Source organism: Ranitomeya imitator, chromosome 3 (genome assembly GCF_032444005.1).
Source record: "Ranitomeya imitator isolate aRanImi1 chromosome 3, aRanImi1.pri, whole genome shotgun sequence".
NCBI lineage: Eukaryota > Metazoa > Chordata > Amphibia > Anura > Dendrobatidae > Ranitomeya > Ranitomeya imitator.
Genome location: NC_091284.1, coordinates 832,707,379 through 832,729,466, shown reverse-complemented (window position 1 = coordinate 832,729,466; position 22,088 = coordinate 832,707,379). Strand labels below are relative to the sequence as shown.

Below are 22,088 nucleotides of genomic sequence, written 5' to 3'. Positions count from 1 at the left end.
ACACTGCGAGGGCAATGTTCTGATCTGAGTCAAAGGAACAGCATAGTAATCTGGCTGTGGCTGTGCATCTGTGCACTCCATGTCCAATTCATCTTGTAATGGGCATGGCCTGTTAACAATTTCCCTTTCTAACCCAGGAACGGTATGTGTAAAGAGCTCCATGGAGTAACCCGTTGTGTCGCCTGACGCATCCTTCTCTGTTGTTCTGGGTGAAGAACGCAAGGAAGCGACTTGTCCCTGACCGGGAACATCCACTGACGACGCGCTGCTTTTGCATTTTGCAGTTTCCGAAGAGGAGGCGAAAGAGCTAGAGGCTGAGTCAGCAAGGAAAGCCAAAACTTGTTCTTGCTGCTCCGGCTTTAAAAGCGGTTTTCCTACTCCCAGAAAAGGGAGCGTTCGAGGCCTTGTGTTGCCAGACGATGACGGTGGCTGAACTACTCGAGACTTAGGTGCTATATTGCTTTTCCCATGACAACCTGATGCTCCACCACCACTACCATCATTACCAGCTGGCATTGACCGCCCACGCCCACGACCTCTTCCACCAGACTTCCTCATTCTTGGAAATATGTAACCAAACTTACAAACGTTATTTGGTATTGTAAAACCTGTTACAAGGTGGACGCAAAATTGTTGTGAATTTAAATCTCCCTTTATAGGTGTGTGAGACTGCAGGGAAAATCAGGCCCACTGTATTACAGTACACAGTTTCAGTGGCAGACAGATATGCCACTAACAGGACTGACGCAGATGCACAGATTTGCCAATATTAATCTCCCCTTCTTTTGTTGGGAGATGGGAGACTAGTGAATCAATCTGGCCCACAGTTTTATAGTAGTGTTTCAGTGGCAGACAGAATGACTGACCGATACCACAGACTGGACTGGCACAGATTTGCCAATATTAATCTCCCCTTTTTGTTTTTGTATGGAAGACTAGTGAATAAATCTGGCCCACTTTTTTACAGTATTGTTTCTGTGGCACAAAATGACTGACAGATAACACAGACTGGACTGGCACAGATGCACTGATTGGCAATATAAATCTCCCTTTTTAGGTGTGGGACAGTGCTGAAAAATACAGGCCCACTGTTTCACACTACACAGTTTCAGGGGCAGAAAGTGGCTTGAAGATATATATATATATATATATATATATATATATATATATATATATATATATATATATATATATATATATATATATATATATATATATATAGGGACTGTGCTACAATTACTATCTCCCTACAATAATCTCAGAAAAGTATGGCAGGCAGCAATAACAAGGAGTCAGATCAGCAGTAAAATGGCGGTCGGCGGGAACGCCTCTTTATAGCCCCTGTGACGCCGCAGACAGCAAGCCAATCACTGCAATGCCCTTCTCTAAGATGGTGGGGACCAGGACCTATGTCATCACGCTGCCCACACTCTGCGTCCACCTTCATTGGCTGAGAAATGGCGCTTTTCGCGTCATTGAAACGCGACTTTGGCGGGAAGGTCGCGTACCGCATGGCCGACCCCACACAGGGATCGGGTCGGGTTTCATGAAACCCGACTTTGCCAAAAGTCGGCGACTTATGAAAATGACCGATCCGTTTCGCTCAACCCTAGTAATGACGTCCCTGTGGATCACACAGATATGTGCGCACCATAGATTGAAATGGGTGTGAGTGTATAAGTGTCTGCGGGACGTGCGAAGGAAGAAATGTCAGTAACCTGGGACAAGATTGGGTGTGAAATAAACTGGAAACTACGGACGGACGAACGGAGCCCAGAAAAAGAACAGGGAATCTTACAATACATACAAAATAGCTGAAAAAGCGATTGCTGGGAGATCAATTGCTGGGACCCCGCTAATATCTGACTAGTGTCATGTGTGGTGTTACATAGGACTGCAGATGACATCTGCTACATTATCTGTGGTGTTACATAGGACTGCAGGTGACATCTACTACATTATCTGTACTTGGAGAGTTATCACTGTGCTATCTGTAGTGTTACATAGGACTGCAGGTGACATCTACTACATTATCTGTACTTAGAGAATTATCACCGTGTTATCTGTGGTGTTACATAGGACTGCAGGTGACATCTACTACATTATCTGTACTCAGAGAATTATCACTGTGCTATCTGTGGTGTTACATAGGACTGCAGTTGACATCTACTACATTATCTGTACTCAGAGAATTATCACCGTGTTATCTGTGGTGTTACATAGGACTGCAGGTGACATCTACTACATTATCTGTACTCAGAGAGTCATCACTGTGTTATCTGTGGTGTTACATAGGACTGCAGTTGACATCTACTACATTATCTGTACTCAGAGAGTTATCACTGTGTTATCTGTGGTGTTACATAGGACTGCAGGTGACATCTACTACATTATCTGTACTCAGAGAGTTATCACTGTATTATCTGTGGTGTTACATAGGACTGCAGGTGACATCTACTACATTATCTGTACTCAGAGAGTTATCACTGTGTTATCTGTGGTGTTACATAGGACTGCAGGTGACATCTACTACATTATCTGTACTCAGAGAGTTATCACTGTATTATCTGTGGTGTTACATAGGACTGCAGGTGACATCTACTACATTATCTGTACTCAGAGAGTTATCACTGTGTTATCTGTGGTGTTACATAGGACTGCAGGTGACATCTACTACATTATCTGTACTCAGAGAGATATCACTGTGTTATCTGTGGTGTTACATAGGACTGCAGGTGACATCTACTACATTATCTGTACTCAGAGAGTTATCACTGTGTTATCTGTGGTGTTACATAGGACTGCAGGTGACATCTACTACATTATCTGTACTCAGAGAGTTATCACTGTATTATCTGTGGTGTTACATAGGACTGCAGGTGACATCTACTACATTATCTGTACTCAGAGAGTTATCACTGTGTTATCTGTGGTGTTACATAGGACTGCAAGTAAAATGTAATATAACTGTTGTCACTATGTATAATTTACAATATCTTCCTTAGATCTAATATAGTTGTGCTCAAAAGTTTAATTTTTACTTTCTTGGCCTTTTTTCAGAGAATATGAATGGTAACAAAAAAGTAGAAAAAACGCAATAGCACTCACCAATCAGTGGCAATTCAAACGTCCTTTATTGGAACATATAGCAAATCATCTTCGCGGTTCAAGGGAGGGAGTGAGAGAGGGAGTGCGGCAGGCAAGACGACCACGGCTGTTTCGCGCTAATACCAAGCGCTTCCACAGGACCCGTGAGTGCTATTGCGTTTTTTCTACTTTTTTATTTACATGGACACTTTGTTTCACGCAAGCACCGCCTTTCATCTGACCGGACTACCTATTGTTGGGAAACTCTCCACATCGAGTTATTAATCTCTGGAAAGTCGAGCTGTGCCGCTTACTTTTTTCTTTTCTTGGTCTGGACATATGAATGGTAACACCAAAACTTTCCCCCCACTCGTGGTTAGTGGTTGGGTGAAGCCATTTATTGTCAGACTACTGTGTTTTCTCTTTATAAATCATAATGACAACCCAAAACATACAAATGTCCCTGATCAGAAGTTCACATCCCCCATTTCTTAATACTGTGTATTGCCCCCTCTAACATCAATGACAGCTTGAAGTCTTTTGTGGTAGTTGCGGATGAGGTTCTTTATTTTCTCAGATGGTAAAGCTGCCCACTCTTCTTGGCATAAAGCCTCCAGTTCCTGTAAATTCATGGGCTGTCTAGCATGAACTGCGCGCTTGAGATTTCCCCAGAGTGGCTCAATCTTATTGAGGTCAGGAGACTGAGATGGCCACTCCAGAACCTTCACTTTGTTCTGCTGTAGCCAATGACCGGTCGACTTGGCCTTGTGTTTTGGATCGTTGTCATGTTAGAACGTCCCAAGTGCAGCTTCTGGGCTGATGAGTGCACATTTTCCTCCAGTATTTGCTGATACCTTGCTGCATTCATCTTTCCTTCAACTTTGACCAAGTTTCCTGTGCCTTTGTAGCTCACACATCCCCAACACATCATCAATCCACCTCCGTGCTTTACAGTAGGAATGGTGTTCCTTTCATCATAGGCCTTGTTGACCTCTCTCCAAATGTAATGTTTATGGTTGTGGCCAAAAAGTTTAATTTTGGTCTCATCACTCCAAATTACCTTGTTCCAGAAGTTTTGCGGCTTGTCTCTGTGCTGTTTTGCATATTGTAGGTGAGATACTTTGTGGCATTTGTGCAGTAATGGCTTTCTTCTGGCGGCTCGACCATGCAGCCCATTTTTCTTCAAGTGCCTCCTTATTGTGCATCCTGATCCAGCCGCACCGCTAGTTTTCAGAGAATCCAGTATTTCAGCTGATGTTATTTGTGGGTTTTTCTTTGCATCCCGAACAATTTTCCTGGCAGTTGTGGACGACATTTTTGTTTTTCTACCTGACCGTGGTTTTGTTTTTACAGAGCCCCTGATTTTCCATTTGTTAATCACAGCGTGAACGCTGCTGACTGGCATTATCAATTCCTTGGATATCTTTTTGTATCCCTTTCCTGTTTTATACCTTTTGCCGTAGATCTGTTAACAATTCTTTTGCTTTCCCCATGACTCACAATCCAGAAACGTCAGTGGCTGGATGAAAGATGCAAGAGTCTGTCTGGGTCCCAGAAACTCACACACACTGATTACAAGCAAACAGGTCACAGGTGAGGATGTTACCTTTAGTAGCCAGTCACACCCATTTGTGTCAACTTCTGTGCATGTTATCAGGCCAAAATCACCAGGGTGTGTGAACTTTTGATCAGGGTCATTTGGATGTTTTGTGTTGTCATTGTGATTTAAAAAGAGAAAACACAGTAGTTTGACAATAAATGGCTTCACCAACCACTAACCATGAGTGGAGAAAAAGTTTTGGTGTTCACATTCATATTCTATGACAAAAAAAGTCAAGAAAGCAAAAATTCTCTCAGGGTATGTAAACTTCTGAGCACATCTGTATAAGGTAACTCTCCTGTTCCTGATCTGTACGTTCGGCCTCTCTGGCGCTGATTGTTGTATTGAGAACGGTCTCCGGCTGATGTGGAGGCGGAGAGGGCGAGTGACACATTTATACCTGACATTTCCTTTTTCCACATTACACCTGCTGGGCTCAAGGTGCAGCCACTACTGCGGCGCTGAGTGCCGGAGACACGGTGACTCCGGTGAGTACATCTATTTCTTCCTTGTTACTTATAATGTAATTATAGTAGAAATTTTGTATCAAACGTTAACCCCTTCACGCCGCGGCTCTTTTTCATTTTTGCGTTTTCGTTTTTCGCTCCCCTCCTTCCCAGAGCCATAACTTTTTTATTTTTCCGTCATTATGGCCATGCGAGGGCTTATTTTTTGCGGGACGAGTTGTACTTTTGAACGACATCATTAGTTTTACCATGTCTTGTACTAGAAAACGGGAAAAAAATTCCAAGTGTGATGAAATTGCTAAAAAAGTGCAATCCCACACTGGTTTTTTGTTTGGCTTTTTTGCTAGGTTCATTAAATGCTAAACCTGAGCTGATATTATGATTCTCTAGGTGATTACGAGTTCGTAGACACCAAACATGTCTGGGTTAGTTTTTATCTAAGTGGTGAAAAAAAATTCAAAGCTTTGCTTTAAAAAAAAAAAAAGTGCCATTTTCCGATACCTGTAGCATCTCCATTTTTCGTGATCTGGGGTCGGGTGAGGGCTTATTTTTTGTGTGCCGAGATGACGTTTTTAATGATACCACTTTTGTACAGATACGTTCTTTTGATCGCCCGTTATTGCATTTTAATGCAATGTCGCAGTGACCAAAAAAACGTAATTCTGGCGTTTCGAATTTTTTTCTCGCTATGACGTTTAGCGATCAGGTTAATGCTTTTTTTTACTGATAGATCGGGCGATTCTGAATGCGGCGATACCAAATATGTGTAGGTTTGATTTTTTTTATTATTGTTTTATTTTGGATGGGGCGAAAGGGGGGTGATATAAACTTTTATATTTTTTTTATTTTTTTCATATTTTGAAAAACTTTTTTTTTCTACTTTTGCCATGCTTCAATAGTTTCCATGGGAGTCTAGAAGCTGGCACCATTCAATCGGCTCAGCTGCATAGCAGCGATCATCAGATCGCTGCTATGCAGCTGAATTACAGCATTGCTATGAGCGCTGACCACAGGGGGGCGCTCACAGCAGCGCAGCATCAGTATCCATAAACCGGACCCATCGCCGACCCCCGATCATGTGACGGTGTCGACGATTACGTTATTTCTGGCCGCGCGGCCGGAAGCGGTAGTTAGATGCCACTGTCAGCGTTTGACAGCGGCATTTAACAGGTTAATAGCAGCGGGTGGATCGCGATTTCACCTGCCGCTATTGCGCGCACATGTCAGCTGTACAAAACAGCAGTCGACATCAAAGGCGGAGAGACAACATGCGCCGCACTTAAAGCAACATAAAAAATGACTAAATGAGAAGGAGACGAGCGGCGCAGGAAGATGAATACAGACGGCAAAATGTATCACAATAATACTTCTCTATTTGTAATGTATGACATGTGACCTCTAAACTGGATCCCTAAAGTTACATGGGACTGCAGGTAACTTGTCCTTATCCATTATCTATCTATTATCTATCTATCTATCTATCTATCTATCTATTATCTATCTATCTATCTATCTATCTATCTATTATCTATCTATCTATTATCTATCTATCTATCTATCTATCTATTATCTATCTATCTATCTATTATCTATCTATCTATCTATCTATTATCTATCTATCTATCTATCTATTATCTATCTATCTATTATCTATCTATCTATCTATCTATTATCTATCTAACTATTATCTATCTATCTATTATCTATCTATCTATCTATCTATTATCTATCTAACTATTATCTATCTATCCATTATCTATCTATGTATCTATCTATTATTGATCTATTATCTGTCTATTATCTATCTATTATCTATTATCTATCTATCTATTATCTATCTATTATCTATCTATCTATGTATCTATTATCTATTATCTATCTATCTATTATCTATTATCTATCTATCTATTATCTATCTATTATCTATCTATTATCTATCTATCTATTATCTATTATCTATCTATCTATTATCTATCTATCTATTATCTTTTATCTATCTATCTATTATCTATCTATCTATCTATTATCTATCTATTATCTATCTATCTATTATCTATATATTATCTATCTATTATCGATCTATTATCTATCTATTATTTATCTATTATTTATCTATCTATTATCTATTATCTATCTATCTATTATCTATCTATTATCAATCTATCTATTATCTATCTATTATCTATCTATTATCTATCTATCTATTATCGATCTATGTATCTATCTATCTATTATCGATCTATTATCTGTCTATTATCTATCTATTATCTATTATCTATCTATCTATTATCTATCTATTATCTATCTATCTATGTATCTATTATCTATTATCTATCTATCTATTATCTATCTATTATCTATTATCTATCTATCTATTATCTATCTATTATCTATCTATCTATTATCTATTATCTATCTATCTATTATCTATCTATCTATTATCTATTATCTATCTATCTATTATCTATCTATCTATCTATTATCTATCTATTATCTATCTATCTATCTATTATCTATATATTATCTATCTATTATCGATCTATTATCTATCTATTATTTATCTATCTATTATCTATTATCTATCTATCTATTATCTATCTATTATCTATCTATTATCTATCTATCTATTATCTATTATCTATCTATCTATTATCTATCTATCTATCTATCTATCTATTATCTATCTATTATCTATCTATCTATCTATCTATCTATTATCTATATATTATCTATCTATTATCGATCTATTATCTATCTATTATTTATCTATTATTTATCTATCTATTATCTATTATCTATCTATCTATTATCTATCTATTATCTATCTATTATCTATCTATTATCTATCTATCTATTATCTATCTATCTATCTATCATCTATCTATCTATCTATCTATCTATTATCTATCTATTATCTATCTATTATCTATTATTTATCTATTATCTATCAATCTATTTATTATTATTATTATTATTATTTATAAAGCACCATTGATTCCATGGTGCTGTACATGAGAAGGGGTTACATACAAGTTACAGATATCACATACAGTAAACTAACAATGACAGACTGATACAGAGGGGAGAGGACCCTGCCCTTGTGGGCTTACATTCTACATCTATCTATCTATCTATTATCTATTATCTATCTATCTATTATCTATCTATCTATTATGTATCTATTATCTATCTATCTATTATCTATCTATCTATCGATCTATCTATTATCTATCTATCATCTATCTATCCATCTATCTATCTATCTATCTATTATCTATCTATCTATCCATTATCTATCTATATATCTATCTATCTATCTATCTATCTATTATCTATCTATCTATCATCTATCTATTATCTATCTATTCATTATCTATCTATCTATCTATCTATCTATCTATTATCTATCTATCTATCTATAATCTATCTATTATCTATCTATCTATCTATCTATCTATCTATCATCTATCTATCTATCCATTATCTATCTATCTATCTATCTATTATCTATCTATTATCTATCTATCTATCAATTATCTATCTATCTATTCATTATCTATCTATCTATCTATCTATTATCTATCTATCTATCTATTATCTATCTATTATCTATCTATCTATTATCTATCTATTATCTATCTATCTATCATCTATCTATCTATCTATCTATCTATCTATCTATTATCTATCTATTATCTATCTATCTATCTATCTATTATCTATATATTATCTATCTATCTATCTATCTATCATCTATCTATTATCTATCTATTATCTATCATCTATCTATTATCTATCTATCTATTATCTATCTATTATCTATCTATCTATTATCTATCTATTATCTATCTATCTATCATCTATCTATCTATCTATCTATCTATTATCTATCTATTATCTATCTATCTATCTATCTATCTATTATCTATATATTATCTATCTATCTATCTATCATCTATCTATTATCTATCTATTATCTATCATCTATCTATTATCTATCTATCTATTATCTATCTATTATCTATCTATCTATTATCTATCTATCTATCCATTATCTATCTATCTATCTATTATCTATCTATCTATTATCTATCTATCATCTATCTATCTATTATCTATCTATTATCTATCTATTATCTGTCTATTATCTATCTATCTATTATCTATCAAGATTCAAGATTCAAGATTCAAAGAAGCTTTATTGGCAGGACCAAATACACATCAGTTTTGCCAAAGCAAGTGTATAAAGGCAATAGGGATAGGGACTGTGGGGATGTTGGGTAGGAGCTGTGGGGGAGGTGGATGGGGCAGATCCAGGTTGGGGGCTATAGTCCATGGCATAGGGGAGGTGGATGGGGGCAGATCCAGGGTGGGGGCTATAGTCCATGGCATAGGGGAGGTGGACGGGGCAGGTCCAGGGTGGGGGCTATAGTCCATGGCATAGGGGAGGTGGATGGGGGCAGATCCATTGTGGGGGGTATAGTCCATGGCATAGGGGAGGTGGATGGGGCAGGTCCATTGTGGGGGCTATAGTCCATGGCATAGGGGAGGTGGATGGGGCAGATCCAGGTTGGGGGCTATAGTCCATGGCATAGGGGAGGTGGATGGGGCAGGTCCAGGTTGGGGGCTATAGTCCATGGCATAGGGGAGGTGGATGGGGCAGGTCCAGGGTGGGGGCTATAGTCCATGGCATAGTGGAGGTGGATGGGGGCAGATCCATTGTGGGGGGCTATAGTCCATGGCATAGGGGAGGTGGATGGGGCAGATCCATTGTGGGGGGCTATAGTCCATGGCATAGGGGAGGTGGATGGGGGCAGATCCAGGGTGGGGGCTATAGTCCATGGCATATTGGAGGTGGATGGGGCAGGTCCAGGTTGGGGGCTATAGTCCATGGCATCATAGTTCTCTTTCTCGTAGTCTATGACATTCGCTCACATACCGCGCTGCTATCTCCACCGCTCTCTCTTCTTCTCCCAGCAGGATATATGTTTTCTCTTTCTCCTTCATGGTGATGAAGTCTGGGAAGAGATGTGAGAGTCTCCTGAAGTGAGTGTCCCTCACTGCTGAGTATTTGGAGCAGTGTAGCAGGAAGTGGGTTTCGTCCTCTATGGCCTCCTGATCACAGTGTTGGCACAGTCTTTCCTCCCTGGGCTTGTAGCTCTGCCTGTGTCGGCCACATTCGATGGCCAGACTGTGGGCACTGAGTCTATATCGGCTCAGGATCTGGCGGTCTCTGGGGTCCGGGAGTTTCTCCAGATATGGGGCCAGTCTGTAGTCTCTCTGTAGGCTCCGGTACATGGTCAGTTTCTGTGAGCTGATGATATCATTCTTCCAGTCACTGACATACCTCTCCTGGCTTTCGTCTGCCATCTTCCTAATTCCGGCCTTTGTCAGGTTGTTGTGATTGGTGTTCTGGTCCGGTTGGGTTTGGCTGGGCTGTTCCGAGGGTTCTGGTTTTTCTGTTTCACCTACATGTATCATGGCTTTATGGTGATGGGAGCTTGGATTGCTCCTATGCAGGTGAGCCCGGAATGACAGCGCCCTCTTTAGAACTGTTAGGTGTAGAGGGAATCTGCCCAGCTCGGCCCGACAAGCACTGTCGGGGGCTCCGATGGACCTGGAGAAGGTGCTTGCAGAATTCCAGGTGGAATATTTCTGTTGGACTGGAATCCCACTTTGACCAGTCTGGGTAGGTGTGAGGACCCCAGACTTCGCTGCCATACAGGAGGATTGGGGCGATGATGGAGTCGAAGATTTTTAGCCAGACCCTCACTGGTGGCTTCAGATGGTAAAGTGTCCTTCGGATGGTATAGAAGGTTTTGCAGGCCTTGTCTTTCAGGGTCTCTATGGCTTGTTTGAAGTTCCCTGACCGGTGAATCTCTAGGCCCAGGTAGGTATATTTGTCCGTTCCTGTGAGGTCGCAGTTGTTGAGGATAAATGATGGGTGTTGGTCTGATCTTCTCTTTCTCCTCTGGAACACCATGGTGTTGGTTTTCTTTAGGTTGACTGGTAGAGCCCAGGTGGAGCTGAATTTCTCTAGGATTTTCAGGTTGTCCTGGAGGCCTTTCTCGGTTGGTGACAGCAGCAGCAGGTCATCTGCGTACAGCAGGAATTTCACCTGGGCGTCGTGGAGGGTGAGACCTGGTGCTGAGGAGGATTCCAGGGCGGTAGCCAGCTCGTTGATGTAGATGTTGAAGAGCGTTGGACTTAGGCTGCAGCCTTGTCTGACTCCGCGGCTCTGCTGGAAATAAGCCGTTCTTTTGCCGTTCACACTCACGCTGCAGCGGTTCTCGGTGTAGGAGCTTTTGATGACATCGTAGGTCTTTCCTCCTATTCCACTCTCCAGCAGTTTCAGGAATAAGCCCGGGTGCCACACTGAATCAAAGGCCTTTTTAAAGTCCACAAAGCAGGCGTATATCTTCCCATTCTTTGTATTGTAGACGTGTCTCTGAATGAGGCTGTGCAGAGTATAGATGTGGTCAGTGGTGCGGTGGTTCGGCATGAACCCTGCTTGGCTCTTGCTGAGGACGTTGTGCTCGGTGAGGAAGGTGAGGATCCTCTTGTTCAGGATACTGTTGAACAGTTTTCCCAGGTTGCTGCTGACGCATATGCCTCTGTAGTTGGCTGGGTCATACCTGTCCCCACTCTTGTGGATGGGTGTGATGAGGCCTTGGTTCCAGGTACGAGGGAAGTAGCCGGCACTCAGTACAATATTGAAGAGTTTAACCATTGCAGCCTGTATTTCTAGTGGGCTGAACTTCAGCATTTCTGGTAGGATTCCATCCAGGCCACCGGCTTTTCTACATCTTATGGAGGAGAGTCTCTCGGCTACTTCCTCTAGTGTTATAGGTATATCCACTGGGTTTTGGAAGTTTTTGATTTTTTCCTCCATTGCTTTTAGTTTCGCCATTATGTTTTCCTGTTCTTGGCTTAGTCCTTCCTTTGGAATGTCTTTATAGAGGTCTCTGAAGTATTGGAGCCAGAGGTTGCCATTTTGGATATGGTTGTTGTTTTTCTTGTCTTTGGTGCCCATGTGGTTCCATAGATCCCAGAAGGAGTTGTCTTGGAGGGCGTCTTGGAGTTGGTTAAGCTTGGTAGAGATGTAACTCTGCTTCTTCCTCCTGAGGATGGTTTTGTACTGCTTTTGTATGGAGTCATAGGCTTCCCTCAGACCCAGGTGGTTGGGGTCTCTGTGTTTCTTGTTGGAGGCTGTTCTCAGGGTCTTCCGTACAGCTTTGCATTCTTTGTCAAACCAGCCATTGACCTGTGTTTCTTTTGGTCTCTTGTAGTCGACTTTTTTAAGGTCGGACAGTCTGGCCATTGCGTAGAATATATTGTTGAGGTCCTTTGCGGCTTGGCTCACTCCCTCTGGGTTTGGCATGTACTCGAGGTTGTAGAAGTGGTGGAGCATCCGCTGTATTTCAGGTCTGCTGGAAGCTTCTTTATATCTTAGTGCCGACATTTTGGACCATTTGTAGGATGGAGGCCGGGTGAAGAGGCCGCTCTGCTGTGGCTTCTGAGTGGATGGTTTCTCTGTAGATTTCATGTACAGAAGAAGTTGGCTGTGGTCTGACAGGTGCATTTGTGGGGTGACTATGAAGGCGCTGACATCTGCCAGGTTCAGGTCTGTAATGGCGTAATCAACTACGCTCCTCCCTACATGGGAGATTAGTGTATACCTTCCTAAGGAGTCACCCTTGCTTCGTCCATTGAGGATATGAAGTCCTAAACTTTTACATACGTTCAGGAGCTTTCTGCCACTTTTGTTGACTGTACTGTCATAGCTGTTTCTCTCAGTGTGTACAGGGTCTTGGCCGTCATTCTCTGCTCCAAGTATGAAGATGTTTCCATCCGTGGTCAGGAAGTCTCTCTCTCTCCCTGTTCTTGCATTGAGGTCTCCAAAGATGAGAACTTTGCCCAGGGCCTGATAATGGGCGGCTTCTCTTTGTAAGATCTCGAAGCAGTCTGGATTGAAGTAGGGGGACTCTGGCGGTGGCATATAGGTGGCACAGAGGTGGACATCAGACTGACAGGTGAGGATGGAGCTGCTGATTCTGATCCATATGTGGCTGTCTCCTTTCTTCACCGGTTTGATGTACTGGTGGAGCTCCTCTTTATACCAGATCGCTACTCCTCCTGAGCCCCGGCCCTGTTTGATGTTTTTATTTTTCTGGGCATGGACCCAGAATTCCTTGTATCCAATAGGCACCAGGGATTCGTTTTTGGCTCTGGTCCATGTTTCCAGGAGGATCTGAATGTCTATATTTTTCAGACTTTGTATAAAATCAGGGTCCTTTGTTTTAGATCCGAAGGTTGAGGCGTTGAGACCCTGGATATTCCAGCTGCTGATTGTAAGTGAAGACATTCTTCTGTGTGGTTTGTGTGTATATACCTTGTAATGAGTATGGCTGTGTGGGACAAACTGGATTTCTGACAGTTTTTTAGAAGTGCTTGGTTCCATCCAGTCACATTATTATTCTGCGCAGTGCATTGAGCAGGTTTATTATCTCATCCCTATCTCTGCTCTGCATGTATCTGTGTGGGCTTGGTGGTCTCCTCGGTGGAGGTCTCCACCTCCGATGGTTTGACACTGGGTGAAGAGCTTTGTTTCCAGCTTCAGGCGGTAGCCTTGGGGTTTTCTGCTTTATCGTTCTCGGGGGTCTTCCAGTGTGATTATGGCCACTGTTGAATCCAGGCCCGGGGTCTCTGTTTAGCACGCTGTCCTTCAGCTCTTTGGCCAGGAAGCTGACCCCTTGTTTGTTGAGGTGTTTATCATCGTGCAGGTGACTGATGTTTATGGAGAGGTGTTGTGCCAGGGTCACGTTTGGCACAGTCTTGATCCTTTCAGTCAGTTCTGCATTGATGGCTTGGGTGGTTGGCCTGGGTATGTCCTTTCTTGGGAGCAGCGATGACAGAAGGATTTTACTGTCCGGGAATTTTAGGTTTGCCATCTTTGCCAGTTTGATCAGTTGTTCTGCGATCTGCTGGTCTGGCCGATTGTTTGTACCCGTGTGTATAATAATGTGCTTTGGGTTGGTAAACCGTGGTCTACTGATGACCTCTGTCACCTGTTCAATACTTGCACAGTGGATTGTACGGACCTGTTTTCCTGGGAATAGCCGCTGTGTATTTAGGTACTTCCCATTTGAGTCCATTATTAGGACAATATCAGGGCTTTGTGATGTCTTGGGTGGGCTACGGTGCTGCTGACGGGGGTCTGTGGTGCTGGCTTTGCTGGTGGTGGCTGGTTCTCTTCTCTCTTCTATCTCTGTGGTTTCAGGATTTGAGTCCATTATTAGGACAGTATGAGGACTTTGCGATGTCTTGGGTGGGCTAAGGTGCTGCTGACGGAGGCCTGTGGTGCTGGCTGGTTCTGTTCTCTCTTCCATCTCTCTGGTTTCAGGATTTGAGTCCATTATTAGGACAGTATCAGGACTTTGTGATGTCTTGGGTGGGCTACGGTGCTGCTGATGGGGGTCTGTGGTGCTGGCTTTGCTGGTGGCTGGTTCTCTTCTCTCTTCCATCTCTCTGGTTTCAGGATTTGAGTCCATTATTAGGACAGTATGAGGACTTTGCGATGTCTTGGGTGGGCTAAGGTGCTGCTGACGGAGGCCTGTAGTGCTGGCTGGTTCTGTTCTCTCTTCCATCTCTCTGGTTTCAGGATTTGAGTCCATTATTAGGACAGTATCAGGACTTTGTGATGTCTTGGGTGGGCTATGGTGCTGCTGACGAGGGTCTGTGGTGCTGGCTTTGCTGGTGGCTGGTTCTGTTCTCTCTTCCATCTCTCTGGTTTCAGGATTTGAGTCCATTATTAGGACAGTATCAGGACTTTGTGATGTCTTGGGTGGGCAACGGTGCTGCTGATGGGGGTCTGTGGTGCTGGCTTTGCTGGTCGCTGGTTCTCTTCTCTCTTCCATCATATTGTTGGTTATTATTTTAATGCTGTTTGGTGTCTCTACATTCTGGTCAGTGGTGGCCATGTTGTCTGCTCTCTCACTTGTGCCCGTTGCCCCCTGCTGGTTCAGATGTCCAGGGCTATGGGCTTTTAATTCTCTAATCTCCTTTCGGAGTTGATCATTGTCTTTTTTCAGTTCCCCCATTTCCTGTAGTGCTGCCTTGTGTTGACATTTCATTTCACATATTTCCTCCCTTATTTTCTGTATGGCTGTGTCATTTGTTGCTTGGTAATTTGCATTGCTTTGTGAGTTTCTTTCACATTCTAATTTCAGTTGGACCAAGTCTATTTCTAGTTGAGATAAGAAGTCTCTGATGTTATCGGAGGAGAGGTGTGAAGTGTCGGGGGTTGGGCAGCTCTGTCTGGGAATCCCTATGTGAGAATTAGAGGTCGCATTAGAGGTAGCTGCTGGGGCTTGTAGTCCTTTATAGGTTTGTGCCTGCTCTTTGAGATCAGAGAAACAATTTTCAAATTGCTGCAAAATCTCCTCCGTCCCCTGCGCCATGACTGTGCCAGTTTTGTATAGGCTTATGGTGAGCGCATTGGTGTCCTCATCTGCTTGGCTGGTAATTTTAATCTGCTGGACACTATTAGTGTTGGATTTAGATACATGTTTGTATCGTTTGCACAGCGCAGTGTGCCAGGCAGAGGGATGGTCTGTATAGAATAATACATTGGTTTTTCTTCTTTTTTTTGTGAAATCTGCATAAAGAGTCTCTGGATTCTCTCTAACGTAGTCCATCTTGGATTTATTGCCCCCCTGTGTTATCTCCTGATCTGGCCCCCAGCATTCCTGTGTCTCTGGCTCTGGGCTTTGTTCATTTACTTGTTCTAAATTTGTGTTTTCCATTTTGTAGTTATATGTTAATTATAATCCTTGTTTCTAAGGAGGTTAATTTGTAGCAAGTCTATAGGTTGTGTTGTAGTTAAAGAATTCTCCTACCTTCTATAGGTCCAGGTATCAGGATGTCAGATGTATGATGTCGGCTGCTTCCAGTCTGTGTCCTCCAGGAGATTCTTGTTTTGTCTTTTAAATCCTCCAATTCTTCCTTTTTTCATAAAAACTAAAGTCCAGTTCAGTCCAGATCACTTTTATGTTCCACGGAGTTGAGTTTTTCCAGGTTTTGTCTTACAGTTGCCTCATTACAAGGTATAACGTGATGGAAATTCAGGAGCTCATGTTCAGTGCTTCTTACTCCTAGGAATGGTGGGCGGATCTCTATCTATTATCTATCTATCTATCTATCTATCTATCTATCTATCTATCTATCTATCTATCTATTATCTATCTATCCATTATCTATCTATCTATCTATCTATCTATCTATCTATCATCTATCTATCTATCTATCTATTATCTATCTATCTATCTATCTATCTATTATCTATCTATCTATTATCTATCTATCTATTATCTATCTATCATCTATCTATTATCTATCTATCTATCTATCTATCTATCTATCTATTATCTATCTATCATCTATCTATTATCTATCTATCTATCTTCTATCTATCTATCTATCTATCTATCTATTATCTATCTATCTATCTATTATCTATCTATCTATCTATCTATTATCTATCTATCATCTATCTATTATCTATCTATCTATCTATCTATCTATCTATCCATTATCTATCTATCTATCTATTATCTATCTATCATCTATCTATCTATCTATCTATCTATCTATCTATCTATCCATTATCCTATCTATCTATCTATCTATCTATCTATCTATCTATCTATCTATCTATTATCTATCTATCTATCTATCTATCTATCTATTATCTATCTATCATCTATCTATCTATCTATCTATCCATTATCCTTCTATCTATCTATCTATTATCTATCTATCTATCTATCTATCTATCTATCTATTATCTATCTATCTATCTATTATCTATCTATCTATCTATCTATTATCTATCTATCTATCTATTATCTATTATCTATCTATCTATTATCTATCTATTACCTATCTATTATCTATCTATCTATTATCTATCTATTATCTATCTATTATCTATCTATCTATCTATTATCTATCTATCTATCTATCTATTATCTATCTATCTATCTATTATCTATCTATTTTCTATCTATCTATCTATTATCTATCTATCTATCTATCTATTATCTATCTATCTATCTATCTATCTATCTATCTATCTATCTATCTATCTATCTATTATCTATCTATCTATCTATTATCTATCTATCTATCTATCTATTATCTATCTATCTATTATCTATCTATCTATCTATTATCTATCTATCTATTATCTATCTATTATCTATCTATCTATCTATTATCTATCTATCTATCTATCTATCTATCTATCTATCTATTATCTATCTATCTATCTATCTATTATCTATCTATTATCTATCTATCTATCTATTATCTATCTATCTATCTATCTATTATCTATCTATTATCTATCTATCTATTATCTATCTATCTATCTATCTATCTATCTATCTATTATCTATCTATTATCTATCTATCTATTATCTATCTATCTATTATCTATTATCTATCTATCTATTATCTATCTATCTATTATCTATCTATCTATCTATCTATCTATCTATTATCTATCTATCTATCTATCTATCTATCTATTATCTATCTATCTATCTATCTATCTATCTATCTGTTGTGAATTCTGTGGCTGAGTTCACTTCTGTGGTCACAAGTGGTATTGCAGTCTCTGGGCTTCCTCCCTCAGCTGTTTTGGTGAGCTCGTTGGCTGCCTTGCTATTTAGCTCCACCTGAGTCTGTCTTCCTTGCTCCTTGTCAATGTTCCAGTGTTGGATCTGAGCTACTGCATCTTTCCTTGGGCCTGCTGCTCTGCTAGATAAGTGCTTCTAGTTTGTTTTCTGTTTTTTTCTGTCCAGCTTGCTATTGTCTTTTGCTGGAAGCTCTGAGAAGCAGAGGGGTGCACCGCCGTGCTGTTAGTTCGGCACGGTGGGTCTTTTTGCCCCTTTGCGTGGTTTTCGTTTTAGGGTTTTTTGTAGACTGCATAGTTCTCTTTGCTATCCTCGCTCTGTCTAGAATATCGGGCCTCACTTTGCTGAATCTATTTCATTCCTACGTTTGTCTTTTCATCTTGCTAACAGTCATTATATGTGGGGGGCTGCCTATTCCTTTGGGGTATTTCTCTGAGGTAAGTCAGGCTTGTATTTCTATCTTCAGGCTAGTCAGCTCCTCAGGCAGTGCCGAGTTGCATAGGTAGTTGTTAGGCGCAATCCACTGCTGCTTATAGTTGTGTGAGGATAGATCAGGTACTGCAGTCTACAGAGATTCCACGTCTCAGAGCTTGTCCTATTGTTTTTGGTTATTGCCAGATCTCTGTATGTGCGCTGATTACTGCACGCTGTGTTGCCTGATTGCCAGCCATAACAGTACAAGGAGCCCCCAATGATTCCCAATAGAGGGAAAAAAGAAATCCTGACATCATTTTTTTTTCTTAGCTCTGTCTTCAGTCTTTTTTTTCCCCTAGACATTAGAGTGCTTCAGGACACAGCTGTGGACATGGATATTCAGGCTCTGTGCTCCTCAATGGATAATCTCGTTGTAAATGTACAAAAGATTCAAGATACTATTGATCAGAAATCGATGCTAGAACCAAGAATTCCGATTCCTGATTTGTTTTTTGGTGACAGAACTAAGTTCCTGAGCTTCAGAAATAATTGTAAGCTATTTTTGGCCTTGAAACCTCATTCTTCTGGTAATCCTATTCAACAGGTTTTGATTATTATTTCTTTTTTGCGCGGCGACCCACAGGACTGGGCGTTTTCTCTTGCACCAGGAGATTCTGCATTGAGTAATGTTGATGCATTTTTCCTGGCGCTCGGATTGCTTTACGATGAGCCTAATTCAGTGGATCAAGCTGAGAAAAATCTGCTGGCTTTATGCCAGGGTCAGGATGATGTAGAAGTATATTGCCAGAAATTTAGGAAATGGTCAGTACTCACTCTGTGGAATGAATCTGCACTAGCGGCTTTGTTCAGAAAGGGTCTCTCTGAAGCTCTTAAGGATGTAATGGTGGGATTTCCTATGCCTGCTGGTTTGAATGAGTCTATGTCCTTGGCCATTCAGATCGGTTGTCGCTTGCGCGAGCGTAAATCTGTGCACCATCTGGCGGTATTGTCTGAGAGTAAGCCTGAGCCTATGCAGTGCGACAGGACTATGACTAAAGTAGAACGGCAAGAACACAGACGTCTGAACAGACTGTGTTTCTATTGTGGTGATTCTACTCATGCTATTTCTAATTGTCCTAAACGCACTAGGCGGTTCGATAGCTCTGCCGTTATTGGTACTGTACAGTCCAAATTCCTTTTGTCCATTACCTTAATGTGCTCTTTGTCATCGTATTCTGTCATGGCGTTTGTGGATTCAGGCGCTGCCCTGAATCTGATGGATTTGGATTATGCTAAACGTTGTGGATTTTTCTTGGAGCCTTTGCGGTGTCCTATTCCGTTGAGAGGAATTGATGCTACACCTTTGGCCAAGAATAAGCCTCAGTACTGGGCCCAGCTGACCATGTGCATGGCTCCTACACATCAGGAAGTTATTCGCTTTCTGGTACTGCATAATTTGCATGATGTGGTCGTGTTGGGGTTGCCATGGCTACAAACCCATAATCCAGTATTGGATTGGAACTCTATGTCGGTAACCAGCTGGGGTTGTCAGGGAGTACATGGTGATGTTCCATTTTTGTCTATTTCGTCATCCATTCCTTCTGACATCCCAGAGTTCTTGTCGGACTTTCAGGATGTATTTGAAGAGTCCAAGTCTGATGCCCTACCTCCGCATAGGAATTGTGATTGTGCTATCGATTTGATTCCTGGTAGTAAATTCCCTAAGGGTCGTTTAATTAATTTGTCCGTACCTGAACACACCGCTATGCGCAGTTATGTGAAGGAGTCCCTGGAGAAGGGACATATTCGCCCATCGTCGTCACCATTGGGAGCAGGGTTCTTTTTTGTAGCCAAGAAGGATGGTTCGCTAAGACCGTGTATTGATTACCGCCTTCTTAATAAGATCACTGTTAAGTTTCAGTATCCCTTGCCATTGATTTCTGACTTGTTTGCTCGGATTAAGGGGGCTAGTTGGTTTACTAAGATTGATCTTCGTGGTGCGTATAATCTGGTGAGAATCAGGCAGGGAGATGAATGGAAAACGGCATTTAATACGCCCGAGGGTCATTTTGAGTATCTGGTGATGCCGTTCGGACTTGCCAATGCTCCATCTGTTTTTCAGTCTTTTATGCATGACATTTTCCGTGAGTATCTGGATAAATTCTTGATTGTTTACTTGGATAACATTTTGATCTTCTCAGATGATTGGGAGTCTCATGTGAAGCAAGTCAGAATGGTTTTCCAGGTACTGCGTGCTAATTCCTTGTTCGTGAAGGGATCAAAGTGTCTCTTCGGTGTGCAGAAAGTTTCATTTTTGGGGTTCATCTTTTCCCCTTCTACTATCGAGATGGATCCGGTTAAGGTTCAGGCCATCCAGGATTGGACTCAGCCGACATCTCTAAAAAGTCTGCAGAAATTCCTGGGCTTTGCTAATTTTTATCGTCGCTTCATCTGTAATTTTTCTAGCATTGCCAGACCATTGACCGATTTGACCAAGAAGGGTGCTGATTTGGTTAATTGGTCTTCTGCTGCCGTGGAAGCTTTTCAGGAGTTGAAGCGTCGTTTTTGCTGTGCCCCTGTGTTGTGTCAACCTGATGTTTCTCTTCCGTTCCAGGTCGAGGTTGATGCTTCTGAGATTGGTGCAGGGGCGGTTTTGTCACAGAGAGGTTCTGGTTGCTCAGTGTTCAAACCATGTGCTTTCTTTTCCAGGAAATTTTCTGCTGCTGAGCGTAATTATGATGTGGGCAACCGAGAGTTGCTGGCCATGAAGTGGGCATTCGAGGAGTGGCGTCATTGGCTTGAGGGTGCTAAGCATCGCGTGGTGGTATTGACTGATCATAAGAACTTGACTTATCTCGAGTCTGCCAAGCGCTTGAATCCTAGACAGGCCCGTTGGTCGTTATTTTTTGCTCGTTTTGATTTTGTGATTTCATACCTTCCGGGCTCTAAAAATGTGAAGGCGGATGCTCTGTCTAGGAGTTTTGTGCCCGACTCTCCGGGGTTATCTGAGCCGGCGAGTATCCTCAAGGAAGGAGTCATTGTGTCTGCCATCTCCCCTGATTTGCGGAGAGTGTTGCAGAAATTTCAGGCTAATAAACCTGATCGTTGTCCGGCCGAGAAACTGTTCGTCCCTGATAGGTGGACTAGTAAAGTTATCTCTGAACTTCATTGTTCGGTGCTGGCCGGTCATCCAGGAATCTTTGGTACCAGGGAGTTGGTTGCTAGATCCTTCTGGTGGCCATCTCTGTCACGGGATGTGCGTGCTTTTGTGCAGTCCTGTGGAATTTGTGCTAGGGCTAAGCCCTGCTGTTCACGTGCCAGTGGGTTGCTTTTGCCCTTGCCGGTCCCGAAGAGGCCTTGGACACATATTTCGATGGATTTCATTTCTGACCTTCCCGTTTCTCAAAAAATGTCGGTCATTTGGGTGGTCTGTGATCGCTTTTCTAAAATGGTCCATCTGGTGCCCTTGGTTAAATTGCCTTCCTCCTCTGATTTGGTGCCTTTGTTCTTCCAGCATGTGGTTCGTTTACATGGCATTCCTGAGAATATTGTTTCTGACAGAGGTTCCCAGTTTGTCTCGAGGTTCTGGCGAGCCTTTTGTGGTAGGATGGGCATTGACCTATCTTTCTCCTCGGCCTTCCATCCTCAGACTAATGGCCAGACCGAACGAACCAATCAGACCTTGGAAACATATCTGAGATGTTTTGTTTCCGCTGACCAGGATGATTGGGTGTCATTTTTGCCGTTGGCTGAGTTCGCCCTTAATAATCGGGCCAGCTCGGCTACCTTGGTCTCTCCATTTTTCTGCAATTCTGGGTTCCA

At 41.4% G+C, this 22,088-nt stretch overlaps 1 protein-coding gene across 1 annotated transcript in view; it reads left to right on the top strand.

Moving 5' to 3' along the window:
• The first annotated feature begins 5,162 nt into the window (after window positions 1–5,162).
• Window positions 5,163–22,088, top strand: part of LOC138672382 (olfactory receptor 52E8-like) — a 55,536-nt gene continuing 38,610 nt past the window's right edge. The window contains exon 1 of the mRNA XM_069760317.1: window positions 5,163–5,175. The gene's annotated coding sequence lies outside the window, so the exon portion shown is untranslated. The remainder of the gene's footprint in view (window positions 5,176–22,088) is intronic.